Source organism: Rhinolophus ferrumequinum, chromosome 3, assembly GCF_004115265.2.
Source record: "Rhinolophus ferrumequinum isolate MPI-CBG mRhiFer1 chromosome 3, mRhiFer1_v1.p, whole genome shotgun sequence".
Lineage (NCBI taxonomy): Eukaryota > Metazoa > Chordata > Mammalia > Chiroptera > Rhinolophidae > Rhinolophus > Rhinolophus ferrumequinum.
In genome coordinates this window covers 48,407,227-48,431,451 of record NC_046286.1, presented here as the reverse complement: position 1 = coordinate 48,431,451, position 24,225 = coordinate 48,407,227, and positions in this window count along the sequence as shown.

The window sequence follows — 24,225 nt, the reverse complement described above, 5'->3', positions numbered from 1 at the left end:
ACCCACACACACACACTATGAATTCTTACACAGAGACAATAAGTGATGCAAAATATATGAACACTTTTACAAACCATTTAAAATATTTATTTGTGGTCACATTTATTAATTGTTATTGAGATATTTTCTGTCACAGAGACAGGTTGTAATCATGAGTCATCTATGATTCAGGGAAATTTTCAGGTTTCTTTCCATTTAGAAAATTGAAAGGAAAAGAGGAGATCATGGTGCATAGGTAAGACAGAGCACATACAAAAGGAGACAGTTCATGTGAGTGGGAAATATCTATCTTTCTTTTTGTCTAAAATTAAAGAAAGTAGAGAAGTGTCAGGGTGAATACTTTTAACCAAATGTAACTGAAAATTCCTCATCGGACAGGTTTTCCACAATGCTTCTAAAATTAATATTATTTCTTTAATTTTACTGCATTTCTCCTCCTAATCTGTTATTTCTTCTTGCTAAAATGTATTTACTTTCCAATAAGAATCACAATACATTTTAAATCTTTATTTTTCCTTCCATAATTTTTTCCTCCTTAAGCTTCCTGCTGACAATATCATTTATAATCACTAAGCATAAAAGTTTATAAATTTCAGTCTAACTTTTGGGTTCTTTGTGAACATAGATTTGTAATTGAACCAACTTACAACAACAACAACAAAATAGGTAGCAGGTTTGTGAAGCAAATTAACTGGGGGCCAAATTTAACCTTCTAAACTCATTTCATTTGCACCTCAGATTGGACTTAAGCCATTAGCACAGCAGGAAAAAGCAATGGTTATGCACCAGGCCACCAGCACTTCCATGCATAAGATTTTGCGAAATGACAGAAATAATGAATGTAATTAAAACAGCATGTAGCCAAGAAAAAATAATTAGTATACAAGTCCAATGGCTCTGGGAGGCCCATGACATGACAAAAATATTTTTTAGGATTTTAATGATATCCTAAACTAGTTTAGTTTCCAAACAAGAGTTCATGTGTAATAATATTTGATAAATTAATATTCTTAATAATTATTTCCAAGCTTTAGATTTAAGGTTTTCTAGTTTTAATACTTCAGTTTTAATCTTAGATTTTTCCAACTTACTCTTGAAATAACACCTATGCATTATGTAATTATTATATTCAGGAGGAAGTAGTAATATAAATGCCCTATGGTCATAAAATGGTAAAAGTCATTTGAGATTCTTGGGAGTTGTCACTAATAAAATTTGAAAGTATGTTTTTTAATAATTCCAAATTCTAAATTATTCATTTGTAATCATACAGGCTATGATTTTTAAAAACTTTTAATCTTGAGAGAGAGAAATCCAAATTTCCTCAAGTGCGATTGTTTTGATAAATTAAGTCAATTGCCACTTATAACAGTGCTAATTCTTAAAAATCATGAAAATGTAGTAAAATCACAAAACTGTAGTACATTCTGGAAAGTATATGTCCTTAAAGATAGAAGAGTTGCATATAATATTGTAATTATTAAAATTAATTTAAATAAAGATATACTTTTACAATGCAGGGCATCTTTTATTCTCCATTAATATAAACCCAAAACTATTTTTTCATTATCTAATTTTTTCCATATATCTTTCTGGAGGAAAATCTAAAATTACTTCTAACATTTTTTTTTTTTTTTTCAAAAGCTTTAGAATTCTAAGAAATTACTATGAGAAAGTAAAGCCAGGTAGAGTTAGGGAAAATAAAGGAAAGCTCAAGATTTGGGTGATGGATGTCTAAAAGAATGATAATGGTATAGATAGATCTATGTATAGGAAATTATATTTGTTAGGAAAATAATTAAGATGCTGAAGTTGAAGTAACCATGAGTCATTCAAAGTGAAATGTTTTATACATATTTGACAGTAAGAGAAATGTACAACATGTAGCTATCGGTGATGGCCGTTGTTTACAGAGCCATTTGCTTAAAGGTATTACATAACGATTTACTCATGATTGAGGCCATATTTCAAATGATCAACATTCAATTTCCTTTTAAAGGAGGAAATTATGTTAAAGGCAGATTTTGAAAGTATTACATACAAACATAAATTGAGTTATTGTTATTATAGCTATTACATTTTAAATACTTTTAAACAAAACAGTAGCTTTGCTTCTTTGCCTATAAGAAATGGGCAATTTTATATTTACAAATGAAATGTAAGATTCCAATTCAGAATATTTATTTGTAATACTATCAGCTGTAATGTTTTAACTATTTTTAATCTCCAGAGGGAGTAAAATGCAAATGTTCCCAAAAGTGATTTAGGAAAACAAGTTAAATATCACAGAAAGTGAGCTCCAAGGAGTGTATCACAGACCTGCTTCACTGGTTCTTCACAAGTTGCACATAGAATGTAGGAAACATGGTGGGTTCTGCTATTTAGAATGTAAGTTGCATACCATGCTGCCTTTAAACAATGAGTTATAAAACATATTGTGAAGTCCCATTCCCTAGAAGTTCACAGTCTAACGAGAGCCACAGGCATACTAAACCGTGATCAAGTACTATGAAAATGTGTTACAGGCCTATGTCAGTAAAAAAAAAAAAAAAAAAAAAAAAAAAAAGAAATGTTTAAATTTAAAAAATTTCATAGTCTTGGGATCCTACCTAGCTCATGCATGCATAGTTTTAACTCATGAGGCTCTTCCTTTTATCTGGCAATGTAATTTCTTTCATTTTATTCTCTGCTTGTGTTTAGTTTATATGAGAGAGGCTCTCTTGAGGATGTATCTGGCAGAAGATATTTTTGTGGTAGTATTCCTGTATATTAAATGATAAAATGATTATTTGTGGCTTTTACTAGTTGTGACCTACAAATCATTCTCTTAATATGTACTTACACTGCCAAGGATTTCTGACTTTGAATTATTAGGTTATTGTTTATTACACGATTTCTTACATTTTAACTTTGAAATTTAGTCAATATTTGTGTAAGAACTGAAATAGTGGAAGTAAAAGAATTAGTCTGCATGAGCACAGGTACCAAAGCACCTAAATAACATGTTATTACTGTGTCTTGTTAGAACCGGTCATTTATTGTAAGTAGAGGATTTAGCTGAAACAAATTGTCAGTGGCTAATGGTCTGTTTGGCTGAGCTCATGTCCAGCATTATTTTGGCCGTTCTCGATTAGGATGTGGACCATAAAAGGCCAAAGGACTCTTAATTGATTGTTATTAACAGTCTGTGTACTGTGCGTAATAATGAATAAAACTGAATTAGGGAGATGTTTTGAAAAAATAAGAGCCAAAGAGAATTAAGGTTGTCAGCTCCTCAAATATGTTTTGGGTAAAATGTGATCTAAACAGTATCTGAGAATCTATATACCTTTCTTTCAACCCTATTTCTCAAAGCCCTTGGGAGAAAGGAAGCCAATTTTAAAAATGGGAGCTGTAAGACTTATTTAGGGTGTCAGTATAAAGGCTGGAGCACACTGGAGTCCATCAACTGATCAATTATACTTGATACAACTTTGAAATGCTTTTTAGAATCGATAGACTTACTGAACTAACTACACGTTACAATGATTTAACAAGTCAGAAGAAACATCTAGTCAAATAGACAGTATAGTTAGAAGTGCTTTTGAATATAGATATAGACATGTTATTAATATTTATATTTGGCTCTACAATTTGTCTTTTTATCTCTGACTGACAAAAATGCTCATTCACTAGATGCTAATATGCCCTAATGTTTGAGAAGAGGAGAGGAAAAGGAAAAGGCAGGGCAGGACAAGACACACAATAGGGAATAGAAAGGCAGGAAAGGGGAGATTGAAGGAAATCATTGAAGGCTGGAAAGTGTCTGCCCTTCCTGAGATGCAGCTAAAATACTAGGTAAGTTGAGTAGAATAGATTTTGGCTGAATCAGAGGACATGTAAGCATGTGATAGACACGTCCTCATGACTGACATCACAGAAGAGTAAAATTCTAACAATATTTCAGACAACGAAGAATCCTAAAATGATCTCTTCTCTATGTTTTGGGATAAATACTAAATAAATGAGAACTTTATGCAAACCTGAAAAGATTAGTAAACTGAAAAAACGAAGAAAGATATAGTGTGGGAACTATAAAAACATTTTGCTACACTAAAAGCAGAAATTATTCTTAAGAGTAAATATATATATATATATATATATAGTTTTAAATGCTTTACTATTGAACACAATATATTTTTAAAAGTACCTACTTTGTGCATTAAATAAAATGCAACAAAACATAGATTATGTGGGAAACAAAATTAAATATGTGACAAAAAACAAAAGCCTAAGGTGACAGGAGAATTAATTGACATGAGGAAAGACCATAAGTTATCTGATATTAAAACTGGTAATAACACAATATGATTTAAAAATTGCACATGGAAGACTGTTGCATATATAGTTGACCTGTGTACAACCTGGGTGTTAGGGATGCTGACAACTTGTGCAGTTAAAAATCCATATGTTACTTTTGACTCCTCAAAAACTTACTAATAGCCTACCTAATAGCCTTCTGTTGAGCAGAAACCTTACCGATAACATAAACAGACGATTAACACAGATTTTGTATCTTATATATATATTGTATACTATATTCCGACAATAAAGTAAGCTAGAGAAAAGAAAATGTTATCAAGAAAATCATAAGGAAAATACATTTACAGTGTTTATAAAAAAAATCTGTATATATGTGGACCTGTGCAGTTGAATCCTGTGTTGTTCAAGGGTCAATTGTAAACTTTATTGTAGATAAAACAGATCAGTATTTTCGAAGATAAACTTGATACAGTTTCTTAGAATGTAAATCAGCATCAAAGACAAGAGTAAAACCAATAAGAGAAAATGGAGCTATGAATGATATCACTGTGACATTAGATTCTATGGCTCTTGAAATAGAAGATGGAAACAGTAGGAAAGACATACAGCCAATATATAAAAGAAAAATGTATTTTATGAAGTAAATAAATTTATGACAGATCACAAAACAAAACAGAATTTTTAATAAAAGGAGATCAACAACTAGGCATAGTTTGGTGAATTAAAAATATTTTATATAATATATATTATTACACATATTATATAATATACATTACATATAATGTATATTATGTAATATATATTATATATTATGTATACAATATATTTGAATATAATATAATATTTATATATACAGAGGGTGCCAAAACAATGTATACATGTTTTAAGAAATGAAAAAAAAACTGTATTAAAATTGTAATAATATATACTGATAACAAAAGATGAATATAAGTCACGGTTGACTTCTGCAATTACAAGAGGTGCTTGAAGTAGTTACCATCAGTGTAATTTTAATACAGTTTTTCCCTTTCTTAAAATGTGTATACATTTTTTTGGCACCCTTTGTATATATAACCTACATATGACCTATAAGCATTTAGGTAGAAAAAACAGAATGCCTCTAAGGAAACAATTTCAAACTGAATGCAGGGATTCTACTTAAATAATAAGTTCCAGAAAGTAGTAGATAAAAACAGGGATAGGAAGAAAAAAAAAAAAGATCCAAGAAGTTTATAAGAAAGTAAATTATACTTTAGGTGTGATAACAATAAATGTATACTTTTAAAAGTTTAAGGGTTTAGGAAAAATGTCATTAATGCTTTTATACTTTTCTATACTTGAAAGTATACTATAGTAGTTAGAAATGCATCAAAATACAAATGAAAAAAATGGCATAAAAAGGGCTAATATTGAATACTAAACCAAGTTGAAAAATAGCTTTATAACATTGTAATATGGCAATATAATTTAATGGATTTATTAATAAATTTTAAGAGAAAATATAATAGCAAAATTAATATAATTATATTATCAGGATCTAAAATGTATCTCATGTCAGCAGAATATTGAAAGTTGTAAAAAGGTAAATTATGCTATTTTATGTCTTTCATGTCAGGAATTAATGTAAATTGACTAGATAATTAAAATAAAAATTTTGAAAAAATTACATTAAAAGTAACAATTAGTACTACATTTTTCAAATTTCTAGAGCACAATAGAATAAATAAAATATACACCTAGGGAAAACAATTATAGGAGTCATTAAGAAAACATGTAATATAAGTTGTCATCTGTTGTGATAATAAAGAAATCAATTTTATATATATATATATATATATATATATATATATATATATATATTTAAACTCATTTTATACTACTAAGCCATCTTCAACTTTTTGCTCCCAACCCCACCCCACTATACACATATTCTGCATTGTTTAATGGGTTTTGCTGTCTAAATGGATTTTAGAAAGATGCGATGATTCGAAACATGTGAAAGATTATTACTATTGACACCTGAAAAAACAGCACACATCCTACAGACAGCTGGCTTTCAGAGGACTCTAGATAAAGCACATGTAGTTGGTGAAGCAAGAAATGTCACTCTTTTTCTTTTCTTTAAAGCCTGCATTTCAAATTGAGAGCTACATCAGTAATGAGCAGTCTGGATGCATTCTTCTCAATCTAACCCCAAATGCTTTATAGTTATTATTTTTTCCACCTGAAAAGTGATAGGATAGTCAATCCATCTCAGCTTTTGTGGAACAAAGTTTAATCTTTTCCTTTTTTTGTGCATATCATCTTAAAAAGCTAGGGTGATAACTGCTTAATTCTTTGGGGGAAAATGATTTTCATTCCAGACGTTAATTTTTAATGAATCAAATAGCAAGTATTAGAAAGAAAGAAAAAAATTAAATGCAACACAGTCATCTGAAAATGATATTAAATAGTTATTTTTGAAATGAAGAAAATTATAAGCCACGACTTAATCTGTAATTGGATAGACCTTTAAAAGTACAAAGGGAAAAAGTCAAATCTAAAAAATATCACATTGTATACACGAAATTTTGTAATAAATATAATGGTCTGAAGCTCAGAGGAGAGTGTTCGATGAAGAATGTTGGTTGCAACATGTGATATTTAAATAGACATAAAATTCCTATTAATATTGGAAAGTACCTTTGGAATTATTTATCTTAAATTCCTATCATATTCTTGCTTTTTATGTAAAATGTCTTTTCTCTTAGCCATTGAAATATATGCTTGTGACTTTTACATATCTATTGTCCTCTATTTTCAAAACTGAATTTTTTCTGTTCCCTCACCATTGCTGAAATTTTCCTTTTCCAAGCCACTCTTCTCTGAACTCAGTGCTTCCTTTGAGTAACCCAGAGTCTCTATTCTTCACGAGTAAAGATCCCACAATCTGGTCCGGCATTTAAATTGATGGCAGTCTGACTGCACATTATCTTTCCAATGGCAATCTTTAATTCTCACATTAACAGAATCTTTTTCTACAGTCTATAATTAGATTATACTTTATTGTTTCTATCCTCCACATTCTTGTACAAAGAATATACTGAAAACATATTTTTTAATTCATTGACTATCAGAATAACACATTACTAGTTGGGGTGTAAAAAACTTTCAATATCCCTTTAAATTTGTAAGTATTACATTTAGAAGAAACTTGAATTATTCACCTTAAAGTTACTAAACTATGAAATGTTCTGCAGGAAAGCCAAAGGTGTAAGTGCAGCCATGTATAATGTCGCTGTAGGTTAACGATGAAATAGATCTTTTCCACATTTTCAGTGAAAGCATTTGTGAAAAGATGTATTGCTCCAAGTTGGAAATCTATATTCTGTGACAGCTGCCGACTAGTAATGAGATCTAATGAGCTGTCTCTTTATTGGAAAAAATAACATTTGCAATAACAGCCCCTTTGCAAATTGTAAAAGAGTATGGGAGTACAGATATAACCCCACGTTGATAGGGGTATATTCATGTCAATGTCATTTCAATTCAAATCTAAGTTTCTGTTCTCATTTAAAGTAAGGTGCTGTACACTTATATGTGAAAATCAACTCATTTTCTCCCTAATAGCCTGTGGCTAAAAATTTAGTTTCTTTCATGTAATATTAACATAACACTGATGCCAATATTATCGTAGTAAACTTAAGACAATTAAGTTTAAACAATGATAAGCTTTTCAGATTTGATTTCCAAGTTTAACAGAAAGCTATTGTACTTTTTCATTGTTAAGTTCATCTAATATTCAGGGTTCATTATTTGAAATTATTATACTAATACATCAATGCCCCCCTTCCATCACTGTACAAACCCCTAAACATACACATAAAAGGGCCAGCTGTGATCAGTAGTACTACAGTAAAAATTTTGAAAACTGATGGTGGTTTACATTATTTTCGAATGCCTCAAGGCTTGAGTTGAAATCATTCGAAAGTAGCAACGGCAGCAAAGATACAATTGATTTTGGTAATATAAAAAAATCTAATATTTCACATAATAAAAATAAGGGTGTTATCAAAACAGTGTCAATAAAATGCAATTTCTTTGTGTTTTTTTTTAAATCACTTTAAAAAAATCCTTGACTCAAACTTAAATCATAGACATTTGAATTCCTGAAACACATACAGTTTTGAAACAATAATGTTTATGGTTGCCAAAATACACCAACATCTCTTATGTATTGATAATACATCCAATATGTACTTTACTCTTTCTCTCCTGTTACAGGAGAAAGGGCTGCGTTATTCTTAAAGTTAATTATTCCAGTTCTCCAATTTTCGTCACATCAACTTTTTTTCTAGACTTTTTCTTTATACTTTATTCCCTCATTGTCCTGTATTTTCACATGGTCATATCTACTGCCTCTCAAATCAGCCTTTAATTATACTTAAATATTTCCTGTTAAACAAAACAAAACTTCTCTATCCTTCCAAATCACAAATGAACCTTTTGAAAAACAAACTCCATAGTTCCTGTTTCCACATTTGTCCCTCCCATTCATTCTTCAGTCAACTCCTCGATGTACTGATATTCTTTTCTCCATGAAAGAAAAGAATTCTTTTCTCTCAATTCATTTTAAATACGTAACTTCTGGAATTGCTCAGCAAGATTAGACATTGTTGGTCACTCTCTGACTTGACTTTCATATCGGCATCCTCTCCTGATTATCTCTCTCTTTAATCTTTTTTTGTTATTTAATTGTACTTTCAGACTCCTTCTTGATGTCTTGTTGCCTAAATATGGTTGCTTCTTAGGATCCTATCCCAGGAACTGTTCTCTCTTCATTTTTCAAAATTTTCCCAGAATGATCTCATGAATTCTCACCAATTACCATCCAGGACTGATGAACTCCATCTGCCCAGATGAGATGTGTCTCCAGAGCATCAGAACAATGTAAAGCCTACTGAGCATGTAGGCACCTTCATACTCAACGTATTCAAGTCTTTATTTTGTTTGCAGATGTCCTTTCACAACATTGTCATCTAGGTTTTCTATGTTAGTGAAATCCAATTAGTTTTAGAAGACTTGACTATTTCTTCACCCCAAATGCTCTCCCACACCCAGTAAAATCACTAAACTCTTTTAATTTAACCTCTCAGATATCTCTCTCATATTTGTCAGCCCTCTTGTCCATTCTACTACCCTAATTGAGCTGACCAAAAAAATCGCTTCTTATCCAAGTTTGTGGCTCAGCATAACTATGCCTTCCTCTGGTCCAGTGACCATATGGAAACAAAGTGATCTATCTAAACACAAACCTAATAATGTCATTTACCACCTTAAAGCTATACTATTTTTTTTGTAGCTTTTAGGCTTTCGTCCAGATCTTTAATTTGGCTTCATACTTCTTCAGCCTTCTCTCCAGCTCACTCATTATTTCCTGGAAAATCACACACCATCTTTGCAAAGGTCCATGATCATCCCTTTAATTAAGCATGAGTTGCCCCATCGTATTCACCCAAAAAATTAAAGAAAAGAATTATAGGAAAAAAATGTTTATTGTGTGCCTACTGTACCAAGCTAAGGACTTTACACGTGTTGTCTCATTTAATCATGACAGCTATGAGAGAAGCTATTGTTTCATCCATCATACGTATAGTGAAACAGAGGCTAAATTGAATAACTTGCTTAAATGCACCTGGCTAGCGTTTGAAGAGAAATTTGAACGTAGGTCTTGCTTGACTCCAAATTCAGAACGTCACTTTCTTTAGAAAGCTTTTCATTAGACTTCAAAATTTATTGTTCACCTTATCTGTGTTTATCCAGAGCAGCCAATACTTTCATTAACGTGGCATTTATCATTTTGTACTGTAGTTATCTATTTAATTATGTGTGCCCTTGCATGAGTCTCTCAGGTTTGTGATGTCTATTTTATTCACTATTGTACTTCTACAGAACGGTGCTTGGAAAAGCATAGTCAGTCAATAAACAAGCTCTGAGATATTCAGGAGGAAGCACCAAGCTGCCGAGCTCTACATGCTCCTCCTCTCCCCAAATCCACCCCCTTTATTCTTAAGGGTAAGAAGAAATTTTAAATGATTAATTAGCCACTTGCATCATCAGGTATTATGTTAGGTGTTTGATGTCCAGCATTCCTTTTCCCTTTCTACTAGAAACAATGTCCCACTTTCATTTGTGGGATTGCCTCTTTACTCTATGTGGTTCTTGTGCAGCTGCCAATCACAATATTCAACCTTCCTGACCACAGGGGTAAGGGAGTGTCCAATCATGCTGCTCATTACTTGATGACCCATTTTGGCTCTGGGTGTGCATTTAGCTTATGCCAGTCTAATCATAATCTAATAGCTAGATAATGAAACAGAAAAGCTCTCTGTATCACTCAGAGCTTTAAGAGAAACACTGTAATTTCCTTGAGGAGAAACTAAATCTTTTAAAGCATATCTCTCGGCACCAGAGAGTTTGGTTTGGAGGATATACAGCCAAGAAAAATGCCCAAAACATGTCACGAGACGACTCCAACAGAGACCTCACAGAAAAAGCCTCCTTTTCATTTCCCTAGAACAGGCTAGAAAATGAGTTGGCACCCAGGACATAATAAATACGTATCCATGACCTAATAGATGCCATAATCCACCATACTACCCCCAGAAAGCCAGATCTATGGCTCTTCTATTATGCTCTTCTAAAGCATGTTTTTTTGTTTGTTTGTTTGTTTTTGGGGGGTGGGGGTCAGGAAGGTAGCATTATACATTCTTGATAGAACCTCATTTCAAGGGAGTATTGGAAAGTGAATCTTCAGCTTTTATCTCAGAGAGGTAGAACTTATAATATGAGAAATTCCCTGGAAATAAGCAAAGTACTTGTTTTTATTACTATGCTTAGTTGCTAGAATGCGTAGCAACTAAGCATTATAATCACTAAACTCTTTTTTTTTTAAATACAGGATTACTAAATTTCAGGATGATATAAGCATGCATGTATCTGCAGCCAGGTTCTTCTTTCTTAACACTCAGAGAAAGTCACGTATAATAGGAGATACTGAGTCAATATAGACAGAGAGAACACAAAGACACGAAAGACATCATTTATCTCTGGAGTTTTTAGGCTGCACTATCCATGGGTTACACACACACACACACACACACACACACACACACACTTCTTATATTGGTTCGGATTGTATATGTATCTCGTGAAGACAGAAATGACCCAACTAATAAAGATATTTGTGATGGTTAATTTATGTGTGAACTTAGCTGAGCTATGACACACAAAAATTATTTGGTCGAACATTATTCTGGAAATATCTGCAAGGCTGTTTTGTATGAGAGTAACATTGAAATAGTTGGACTTTGAATAAAGCAGATTGCCCTCTCTAATATGGGTGGTCCTCAACCAATCAGTTGAAGGCCTTAATAAAAGAATGACCTCCCATGAGCACAAAAGAATTCTTCAAACAGACTACCTTCAAACTGGAACTGCAGCTTTTCCCTGGGTCTTCAGCCTGCTGGTATACTCCATCGGATTTGCACTTGCCAGGCCTCCACAATAGCATGAGTCAAATTCTTAAAATAAAACCCTTGTGTATGTGTGTGACGTGTGTGTGTACATATATATGGTTAATTTAACGTGTCAACTTGGCTGGACCATGATTTGCTTAGACATTTGGTAAAAGATTATTCTGGATGTTACTGTGAAGGCTTTTTTTTTTTTTTTTGGATGAAATTAATTAAATTTGTAGACAAAATAAAGCAGATTCTTTCATTATCATGGCACTTATCACTTTGTACTGTAGTTATCTATTTAATTATTTGTGCCCTTGCATGAGTCTCTAAGGTCTGTGATATCTATTTTCTTCACCATTGTACTTCTATAAAACAGTACTTAGAAAAGCATAGTCAGTCAATAACCAAGCTCTGAGATACCCAGGAGCAAGCACCAAGCCAGCAAGCTCTGCATGCTCCTCCTCTCCTCAAATCCCCCACTTGATTCTTAAGGGTAAAAGGAAAATTTTAAATGATTAATTAGCTACTTTCATCATCAGGTATTATGTTGGGTGTTTGATGTCCAGTATTCCTTGTCCCCTTCTACTAGAAACAATATTTCAGAAATATATATACATATATAGATAGATATAGATATAGCTATAGCTATGGCTATAGATATATAGATATATACATATTTTTTTAATAGTGATAAGATATGACAAGTACCTCTATAAAGAAAACTATAGCAGAAAAAGAAACTAGTGATACTGATAAGTGTATGGGAAGTGATGTTACTTTACATGATATTACTTTATATTAGGTGATATTTGAGCAGAGATATGAGGGAAACGAAGAACTGAGTATGAGGATTTCTGGGGAAGAGCCTTTCATAGAAGGGGAACAGCATGAGTGGGGAAATCTTCATTTGTTCCAAGAACAGCTAGGTGGTTAATGTGGCTGGGAGAGAGTGACAGAGGAAGTGGTAGGAAGTGCGGTCAAGAATATGAGGATTAAGGTCACACTAGGCCTGGAAGGACACTGTAATGGGCAATGTCATGGACTTTGGCTGTCACTCTGAGTAGGGTGTTAGCAAGAGAACACTATCATGATTAAAAAGTGCTAATTCTCCTGTACATTGCTTAGGCCAACAAGTAACTGAAACTCTTTCATCTTCTCCATGTAAAGCTTTTCTTTTAGGCTCATTGGTTACAATTCCTGCAACAGGAAGTAATCTCCAGAGTAAGACATTCTCATTGAAATCAGTAAGAAACACTTTTAATTTTACTACCTGGAGCTATTATACTGAATATTTAAAGGGCAGATTAGAACTCAAGGAGTCAGTAATTAGTAATTAATTGAGTTATAGAAACATAAACACCAAGGTTATCAGCTCAAATCAAACTTGTGGAGACATAACTGTTAACATCTTGAAAGCACTTTGCTGGAAATTATGGATGGAGGACATTCTCAATCTTTTTTTTCTTATCAAGAAGCATTCATATGCACAAGGCAAGAACGACCCTGCTTTTGATATTAACGGGTATGCCTGCAGGAAGTTTTTTGTAGATGCTAAGGTTAAATGAATCTGGAAATTAGCCTATTGGGTCAGGGAAAACACTTCAGCACAACACACAATCAAACATTTTCTAAAAATGGCATTAGAGTGTGTGCTCCCTAGTTGATTCTAACCCTCATTATGCAAAATGCACTGAAAAATGTAACGCGGAACATGATGATTTGATTATGTAACAAAACCGGTTAAATGTTTTCATTAGCAGCATAATATTTTTGCACAATAAAGATAATTGGGTGTTGAAAATGTACTAATTCATTTAATCCCATGAGGCAAAAAATAATACTGAGGGAAATAATATATTGTTAGGGACACTGATTAGTAGAGCACAAAGTGCAAATTCTTCTTGCTAATAGGCATAATTTCAATGTAGAGTATACTATGGAAAAAAATTGAGGCATTTTACTTGTTGAATTATTTAAAGTTTAAAAATGGTTAAAATTTGTCTTCTTATAAAGTTCAAACAGTTTTACCAATTGGTTAGAGCAGCAGGAAACATTCTTTTATTCTTTTTCTGCCTACATGGGGAGGTAATACATGAGCGGTGTGGGTGTGTGTGTGTCTGTGTTCGTGAGCACGTGTGTATATGTGTGTCTGTGTGTTTGTGCATGCACATGTGTGCATGTGTGTGTCTGTGTGTGTGTGTCTGTGTGTGTGTGTATGCTACACAGGAGATATGCTATGTTTCAGTCACATGTGGAGAAGGACAGAAGAGTGCATTGCTTGAAGTACACAGTTGCATGTGAACAATTTAATCCAAAAAGTTAAATATCTGATCTTTGAACAGATATTTATCTGAACTGAGTATATTGTCTGATTTTATAAAAAAGAAGTAAATAAAGATTAAAAAATTTTGAGAATATTCACTGATTTTTTTTTTTTAGTAAATACAAAAATGGAAATATTTGGGCAGTCAGTATTATGTAAGTAATGGTCCTTCTCTTGAGGAAAATATAATACTTATATCATACTCATACTGCTGCAAAGACGGTAAGCTTTATACTGCTAGCTTTGTTAATAATGTGACTAAATTCTAGTGAGAAGAGATCTCTTGTTTGCATTACTGGTTTCTTTTTTCAGATATATATATACACTATCCTCATAAAATTCCATTTAAAAGCCCAAAGAGATATTTAAGGGGGAGTGACAAAATGATTCTGAAATTCATCTCAAGGAAGCAATGTATGAGGAAAGTCAAAGAATATTTGAAAATGAATAATACAAAGCTGTAATAAGTTAATAAGTTATTCCACAGGGAACATAATTGATTATATCAACAAAATTAATGTTAAAGAAGGTGGTATTTCAAATCAGTGGGGAAAGTAAATATAAGGCCATGGTTGGTGGCAAAAAATGGAAAAATTAGTGACTGACCAAGAGAGCCTTTCGGTTCCACTCAGCACCACTAAAGTTTAGACAGATTTTTTTTTTTTTCTTTGAGAATTTACTTTAGGTCTTTTCTTTGACTATAGGTCTTTTCCTTGAGAATTTACTTTAGGAAATTTGCAATTGTAAATTTGGTGTCCTTTTGAGATGTCAATCTTCTATAACCCAAGAATATCTTCACAAGGACCTAGGAGCAATCTTTTTGCAATGTAATCATCAAGAAAGACAGGGACCCTGTCAAATCTTTCTTGACTATGTAACTGGTTGAGTGCATTTTTTTTTCCTTTACAATGCCTAAATTATAAAATGGATATAACAAAACCCAGTTGTATTATATTAAACTGTGAACCACAACAAAAACAGTAATAATGATCTGAAAAAGCAGAGTAATATTTATATATTTTTGGGGTCTGGAAGGTCCCAGTGCTTCTACATCTTCTTGAAATCCTTAGAGGGAGGAGTAGTGGGGTAACCTTCCTTTGGCTTAGAGATACCATTCTGTGCTCGCCCAGGATGTCATGGTGTCAGCCCAGGAAATGATTGATAGGCAGTGCTTGTGAGAAGCTCCTACTGCTGTATTCTAGCCCCAATATCCATCCATGCCTATTGTTTTCTCTCTCAGCTTTGGCTTCATTAACACTGGATTTGTTATCTCCAGGAAGTTCAAATGTTTGTTTTCCCTTACCTCGTTTTGTTTCCTCATTCCACTCTACAACTTTCCTTTGTCATCTACAACTTTCCTTTGTCATTGACATCACTGAAGAGACTGAGGTAGAGGTTTCTGAGCTTCTATCAGCCCTCCTGCTTGTGAACAGAACACAAAGCTACCTGTAGCTCATCAGAAGAAGATGATTGCATCTTTTTTTTTCTTCTTTTTTTTAAGGAGGGCACAGCTCACAGTGGACCATGTGGGGATCAACCCAGCAACCTTGGTGTTATTAGCACCACACTCTAACCAGCTGAGCTAACCGGCCACCCCAGATTGCACCCCACAGCTTTGCAGATATGATGAGGATCCTGAAGGGCTTTCACCGGATGAAACAGAGCCAAGATCTTGAGAAACTTATCTAGCAGAGAAGCCCCACAGCTCCAGCTGGAGGGAGTGACCATCTTGCAGTGAGTCTCCAAGTGTGGTCTGAACTCCTGCATGGGACGCACCAGAAGAACTTGTTCTTAGATTCCTGGGCATTGAAACATTTGACATCCAGATACGAAGGCCATATGTGCAGCTGTATTTGTTAATGTAGATTAAAAGCTCTCATGGGAGGTGAGGGCTGTCTCCTGAGTTCAGGAAGTTCCTGGCTGTAAGGTGAAGAAGGAAGTAATGACGGTATGCCAAACACCTGCAGGGGGAGTTCTTTGAGTAAAAGAGATCTGAGTCTTTCTCCCTCCAGGAAAGAGTTGTTAGCATTTTGGTACCTGACTTGATTAAATGTGTGGGCACTCCCCTGCTCTTCAGCTCTGCCACATCCAGCCAACGCGCTGCAGGCCGCCTCTCTGAGCCTCCATCCTCACGACCCTGAGGAGGCCAAGCCAACCGGACACGAGCTGGCGCTGTGCCACCTCAGGGAAGGGCCATGACGGCCTCTGCCGACATGCGGATCTCACACCAACGCTGGGCCAAAAGCTTTGCTTTTATAAATCATCCATCTGTCATTGTTGCTAAGGTGGGCATAACATTCTGTTGTTACTTTCTTCAACTTCAGTAGAAGCAGAAATTCTAAAATTATTTTAACAGAAAAAGATATCTAATATTGTAGGTTTAAATAAATTATGGTTATTGCCATAGATTGGAGAATTATTTAAATGTCAAAATGATGCAAATGATTATTTTTTGTCAGGAAAAAAGGATATTATATTTTAAGTTATAAATGCAGATTATGAAATTTTAATTAATGAATTTTTAAATTATGATTACCTCTGGTGGATTATGTGTACCTTAGCTAGGGATCATTTTGCTACAAGGGACGGAATCCTTCTCCTTCTAAGCTAGGTAAAGTCATTTTTCTCTTTAAATGTCAAATTACAGCATTCCCACAGAAACCTGTAGCTAATGGCAGAGAATATAGTAGGTTTCACAGGCAGCTACTTTTTCTATCCCTCTTAGATTAAATAGCCTCTCATATCTGCTTCGTTCAGTACAGAAATACCCCCACTGTATCTAAAATGTTTCTCTGAATCTCACTTGCAAATATTTAGGAGGGAGAAAATGGTTTGCCAACTCATGGAAGGTTCCAGTTCAGGTTCAACCAGTTGTGACAGCAGATTGGGTCATGATGTACTAACACGGAGGTGGGGAGCCTTTATTTTTTGAATGCTCTTGTTTTAAACGTGCTTATGACCTTGCTTCCCTGTTAGTGTACAACTGGGTTGAGATTAAAGACCTGACTGGCTTATTCTGTTATATTCCCAGTAAGGAAGAAAGTGCTCAGCATGTGGTGTATTCATTGAAATATATTAAATTAAATATCAATCTCAAGCTCTTGCTGGCCACACAAATGTTATTTCATGCACTTTATTTCTGTTTTGTGTGTGTGTGTGTGTGTGTGTGTGTGTGTGTGTAAAATATACTACCTAATACAATGATTATCATGAAATTTAACTAAAATAATGCATATAAATTTTAAGTATTAAAGTGTTATACAAATACTACTATCTAAAATATGCATAGAAATTAGACCTACTGAATCACAACAATTAAAAATGGAGTTGGGATAAAAAATTAAAAAAGTAAAATGTGACTGTGTAGTATGAGAATACATTTGAGATGAAGGGTTACCAATTCACTGTAAGTAACAGATTAAATGGTTAACACAATATACAGTAATTGAGAGTTTATGAAATTCTGAGTATGGAGGAGATTTATTTTGAGATGAAATTTGATTGTTGAATATGTTTTATCAGGCAAATATAGGGAATTGCATTATTAAGCTGAGTGTGCCTTTTGTGATCATAAAAGAGTATATAGCAGATATCATATTTTAATATCAAGATTATAAGTTTAAAGTACTATTCAAAGCATCAAAGGTAAAAAAACATTGATATAATTAAATAAATATGAATGTATACCAAGAAATTATTAATTTTCCTTACTGGATTTTGAAATAAATAACTTGTCAGAAAGTATTAGCAAAAGAGAAGATTTGCAAAATACACGTGAAATATATTTTTATAGACATCAATAATACTTATAACATGAATTTAAGATAATTTAAAAACAGCCTAGATTGGAAAATATGGTTCTATCCAGAGCTAGTGATGTACTTAAGAAGAAGTTATTTCACTTCAATCAAATGTGATATAATGGTTACTATTTTTGGATACTCTATTCTCTGCCAGCCACTGAGCTAAGCATATTATATGCATAAATTATTTGCCAGTGAGAAGAAATTTTGGTCACACACTACTGAAAAATAAGGCTATTTGTAACATACCTATTTTAGGTAAATAACCAATTCTTAATTGCAAAAAGAAAAGCATGATTTCATCAGGTTAGTATTGAGCTCATTGAGGGAATAATAAAAGTTCATGTCTTCCTATTGTCCTGGAGAGAAAGAGCTGGAGAATAGTTAGCTGTAATGGTAAAGAAAGAACTTATACATTACTGCTGTATATTTCATTTGTTTATTTCCTGCAGCTGCTTTGCAGGGAATGTGTGTACCATCTAATTGGGAAGGTGTCCACCAGCAATTACATCAGATGGAATCCATGGGATCCAGCAATTACAGCTGATTGGATTGAGTAAATGGACACTTAATAAGCACTTCTTAATGATGATGGCGATGAGGATGATGATGATGGCCATACTGAGAGTAGTTATGTGACAATAACAGTGTATAAAAGACTATAAGGCTATTTTCGCTTTTTTTCTTTTTCAGCTACATTTGTAATATGCTTACTTTCATTCCAATTTTGCAGTGAGAAAACATCTTTCTCAAGGTCTCTCATATGACAATGTGCCAGATGTTGATAAATGAACTAAACAAGTTACAGTAGCATACTTTTGCTAGATGTCATACAAAGGGCAACTAAGTGTAATCATAATTTTCTTCTGTGTAATACATGTTTACAAGAATCTAAAATTAAATTAAACATTGAATAACTCCAACTCCTAGAGTCAAAGAAAAGGTCATTATCTCCAGAACTGAACTTCAACTGAATCTTACACAGTAAGTATCCACCTATCCAGCTTAAAGCAGAGTTGGGAAAGAATAATCAGTTTAGAATGAAGCAAATCAAAAGGTTATCTAAATGAGATTTTAAATATTTATCTTAGAAATCAAAAGATAACTTGCCATTTTAAATTAAAAATGACCCACTTAATTACAAATCCAGTTGTAAGTAATTTCTAGAGTGTAATCAATATCATTCTTTTGATACTATAATTGTTGATGATTAGTATAATTTTGTACAGTCCTAGTAAACAGGGATCCTATGTAGAATCATGTATGTAAACTAACCTAGTACTGAGTGCTGCAGAGAAAAAAAAAGAACTGATACTTCAAAATTGAAACTGTAAACAAAAGACTAAATTTAATAAGAAATTCTAATTAGACTGAAAAATGATCAGATTAAAATAATGACATAGCAGAAACATTTTTCATGTTTCATAAGAAAATGTGGAAAGACATGGGATTGGTGCCAGAGTGAAAAACTGGGGAAAATGAACTTGATCTCTTTTTAGTAGAAATGCAAATTTTTAGAGGTCTATGTAGAGCTTATGGAAATGGATATTTACAATCCTCTTGAATGTAAGGTTCTGTGTGTTTTTGTTTGAATTTTTGTTTGATGTGCTCATTACCTTTATGTATTTTGGAATATACTTTTGCAAATAATTTTTTTCCCCATTCTAATCAGTAGGAAATAAAATAAAGTCTAGTATTTAAAGATAGATAGATTAGGAAATAGGGGCCCAAGAGATTCCCAAATTTTGGATGATAATATAAATATATATATACTTCTCTAAGAATTTTACTTTTTGTCAATTCATGAAAGAACCTAGTATATGTACTCTCTGTGAAACTTCTGTCTTTTTTGTGTAGTTAGTAGTTATCTAGTTCTTTCCTAACTCTATTTTTCAAAATTATCATTGCTATGTGAGATAATTTCTTTATACATTATCATATTATAGATAGCAGGATTCTAGCACTGATGGCCATTTTTTCATACATTTCTGTAGTCTCTCATAGGAGTTGCTGGCCCTGCATATGCATGTAGTCTTCCTTAGCATTCCTAGTGCAAACATAACCTTTATGGTTTATAACATTTATTTTGCTTTAATAACTGAAGTAAATCCCAGAGATCTTTAAGGCCATAGAAGAGGTCTCATATTTTATCACTTTGATTATATCTCAACGCCTGATTATGATAACAGGGCACTTACTGCTTTCTGGTTAATGGCAGCTACATAAAGCTCCTTTCTTTTGTGCCATCACGGCACCAGTTACCGTGTTTCCCTGAAAATAAGACCTAGCCAAATAATCAGCTCTAAAGCGTCTTTTGGAGCAAAAATTAATATGACATCAAGTATTACTATTATCTTATCTTATCTTATACCTAGTCTTATGTTATAGTAAAATGAGACCAGACCTTATATTAATTTTGGCTCCAAAAGACGCATTAGAGCTCATTGTCTGGCTAGGTCTTATTTTCGGAGAAACACGGTAGTTAGTCTTATGTTTTGGGAAGCTGTGTATTCTGTGTAAATAATTTTTCAACCAATGGGAGAGAAAGACATGAGAAAAGGGGAGAAGATGAAATAGGGCCTGGGACAGTCTGTGTACTTTGAAAAGGCACATTCAAATTATAATATTTCTATGCATATAACATTATAACATAAGAGGGTCATTGTTTTATAATACAATTTACAGAAAGTAAAGCCCAATTGAATTTTCTGGCTAGGGATAAAAATGAAGAAAAATTCTGTATTCTGTGATTCAGATATTCCTCACTGGGGAGGACTAACTCGGCATCTAGACACAGACTTACGTTTTTATTATTATTCAAAAGAAGACTTGGGTTTAAATGATTACAGATTACAAATGGAATTAGGACTGGGCTACAACAGAGAACATCAACTAATACCCATCCTTTATATCTGACTATTAGAAAAATGCCACTAAATTTATTTATGCTCCCAATTCATAGATTGTAGACATATATTTGGAAGCTCCTCACATTATGTCTGTCACGCCTGACTGTACGACCTCTTGACATAGTCAGATTTCTGCAGGAAACTGTCCTACTTACAAGAAATGCTCTACCTACGAAGTCAGCCCATTCTATATCTAAAACTGTTCCAACAATTTTATTGAGCGAAATTTGCTTTCTTATAACTTCTCCCCACTAGTCCCAGGTCTGCCCGCTGGATCTGTACAAAATTATCTAATCCTTTTTGTCTATGACAACCCTTGACATAGCTGAAAATAGCTCTCATGTCTCCCTAATATTTTATTTTCCAGGCTATTTACTCATCACCAAAATAAGATTAACTATTGCTACCCTGCCTTGTCTCAGGATGATGATGAGAATATGGTGAGAGAATAGATGTGTCAAGAATAAAAATAAAAATATGTGAAATTTATCATTGTTATATTTTAAAACTAATAGGTAGGAAATTCTAAACCTTTAGCTAAAATATCTTTCACCATGGTATTTAAAAAATTCAACTGTGTATACTTCTGTATTCTTAGATTGAACTAAATCCATGCTTGGATAGAGTCAACTGAAGAGTTTCAGAACTCAGAATAAGTAATACTGTGTTTCCCTGAAAATAAGACCTAGCCTGAAAATCATCTCTAATACGTCTTTTGGAGCAAAAATCAATATAAGACCCGGTCTTATTTTACTATAATATAAGACTGTGTCTATAATGTAATGTAATGTAATATAACATAACATAACATAACATAACATAACATAACATAACATAACATAATATAATATAATATACAGGGTCTTATATTAATTTTTTCTCCAAAAGACGCATTAGAGCTGATTGTCTGGTTAGGTCTTATTTTCAGGGAAACGGTAATTAGGGCAGGTAAGGCAAGTTAGCGCAGTCTCCAGAAAGGATAGAATGTGTTCCTGAGGAGACTCTTTCTATTTTTAAAGGCCAAAGAAGTAAAGGAACTGAGCTGAGAAGGCCTCTCTGTTTGGGACAATGTCCTTTACAATATGAGAACTCCAACCATAGGCCTAATCACCCTGAAATAGATCCCTCATGTCCTAACAATTTGGGGGTTAAATGTACCTCTGACATCTGCATGGTATTCAGACCTTGGACTTTGGAGCCAAACTATTTAGGTGTAAATCTGGCTATGACACTTGTTAGCTATGTGAACTGAGACAAGTTATGTATCTTTTTGGCCTCAAATCCCTTGCCTGAAAATGGGCATAATAATAGTAACCTACAGTACCAGGTTATTGTAAGACTTGCATGAGTTAAAACGCAGAAGGTATACAGAACCGTGGCTATCCCTGAGCTCAATAAATTCCACCTGTGATAATGATGATGATGAATTCCTCAGTACTGGGGCCAGAATGGGTATCTTCAACTACACACTTGTGCACAAGGTTATGTGTTGTGACTATACATGTTTATGCTAAAACAAGCAAACAACAAAGACTAGGTTTTCCTAGTCTTTCTATCCTCAGACTGTGCTCCAGAGAGAGATCTGAAATATCATACACTGGAAATGACTTATTTATTGGAAAAGACACTTCCAATCATTAATTTAAAAGACTGTGTTATAGATAGTGTTGACTACTTGTTACAATCTCACTGTTCAGTCTGAGCTGGCCCACTCTTCCTATAGCTGCCCAGGGAGTAGAGAAATCACAATTCCAATTGCTCTAATTCAAAGCCAAATAATGTCAGTCACATCACAGTCAAAAGAATATGCCAGTCCATAATGTCAATGAATTGAACAGGAGAGAAAAAATGTAGATGCAACTACCAAATTATTATCCTCATTAATGCTAATCAGAGTCGAACACAAAGATCAGACAAATTTACCATGTACGTAAGTTGTTTTAAGTATGTAGGCTCAAGTTAACACTTTTACTAATAATTCATTTTATTTCCTCCTGACCTCAGTTTTTGCTATATAAATCTTTTCCAAACACTTTTCCAAAGTAGAAGAAGCAAACCAGACCACCAGAAATTCTGTCCCTGGTTACCATTACTCCATTTTCCTATGGATTTCTCATCCCAATAGAATCAAGAAGGAGGTGGGAGTCCTCTTTGCAGGTCACACTGGAATGATGTTTGTTCACTGTAGCCCTTTCTATAAAAGCATTAGCCTACTTGGTTTAAGGTGCTGTGTGTTGTTGACCATAAGAACACACGAGATTTATAGTTTCTTCATTTTTATTCTGCTTTGTTTTTTATAAGTTCTTCCTGACAGAATTTCTTCCTAATTTTCACTGTGTATTATTCTCTTTTCCCTATTTATTGGAGCCCTTCTAATTTCTTCTCTGATCTAATTTCTAATTAACACTGCCTACTCAAAATATAATAGAATTTGGGATGTTCACTCTTGAATTTCATGCCTTGGTTTTCTTTCTGTTTTTTCTAATATAAAACTTTATCTTTTCTTATATTGTATTACTAAATGCCTGGCCGTCCTGCTCTCTTGCAAGTGTAGAATTGCCATGCTATTATTTCAATCTAGCTCCCAACTCTTGGGAACCTAGATGACAGAAGTGAAATATACCTTCCTATCTTCTCATCCAGTACAGAACATCAAAGGCAACACAGGTTAATCTCTGCTAGCCCTTCCTCCTCAGATTCTCCCAGTAGAGCTGAAATTTCTAAACACTCCTCACTCTTCCTTTCCCTCGTTTTGTCTCTTTTTAATTCAAACTGTGGGTTCTTCTTAGTGTGATGTGGGTAAATACGGTGATGGAATTGATGTGGCAGATTATGTCTTATTTCAAATATAGGAGTTGTCAATTTTAACCAATATTCAAATATTTTAGACTGACATCAGAGGGTGGTGTTCTTCATACTTAGAGGAGAAGTCACAGAGACACAGAAAGTTTAGTGTGAGTGGAAAGTAGTACAAAGGTCAAAGAGAGACGGGGATAAAATCAGAAAAGTTTGCAGGGCTCAAAAGAGGTATGGTCTTAGAGATCATAATAAGGAATTTGAAATGCATTCTGATTGTAATGGCAAACAATAAAGAGTTTTAGGCAGGGGAATGAATGATCTGATGTATGATCCTAAAAATGTGGACTCTAAAGATTAGAGAAGAGGCAGGGATGCCTCTTAGGATATTGCTGAACAAATCTAGGAGAGAAATAAGATGGCGGTTAGGTCCAATGTTGTTACAGTGGAAGGGATGGTGAATTAGACCTGGAAAGAATACAAGAAGAATCAAGGATGAGTCCTTTATTAGAGAACAGAGAAACTAAGCAGTTGGTAAGGCCATTTAATGAAATGGGACATTTATTCAGCTCCAGACTTTGAGATATGTG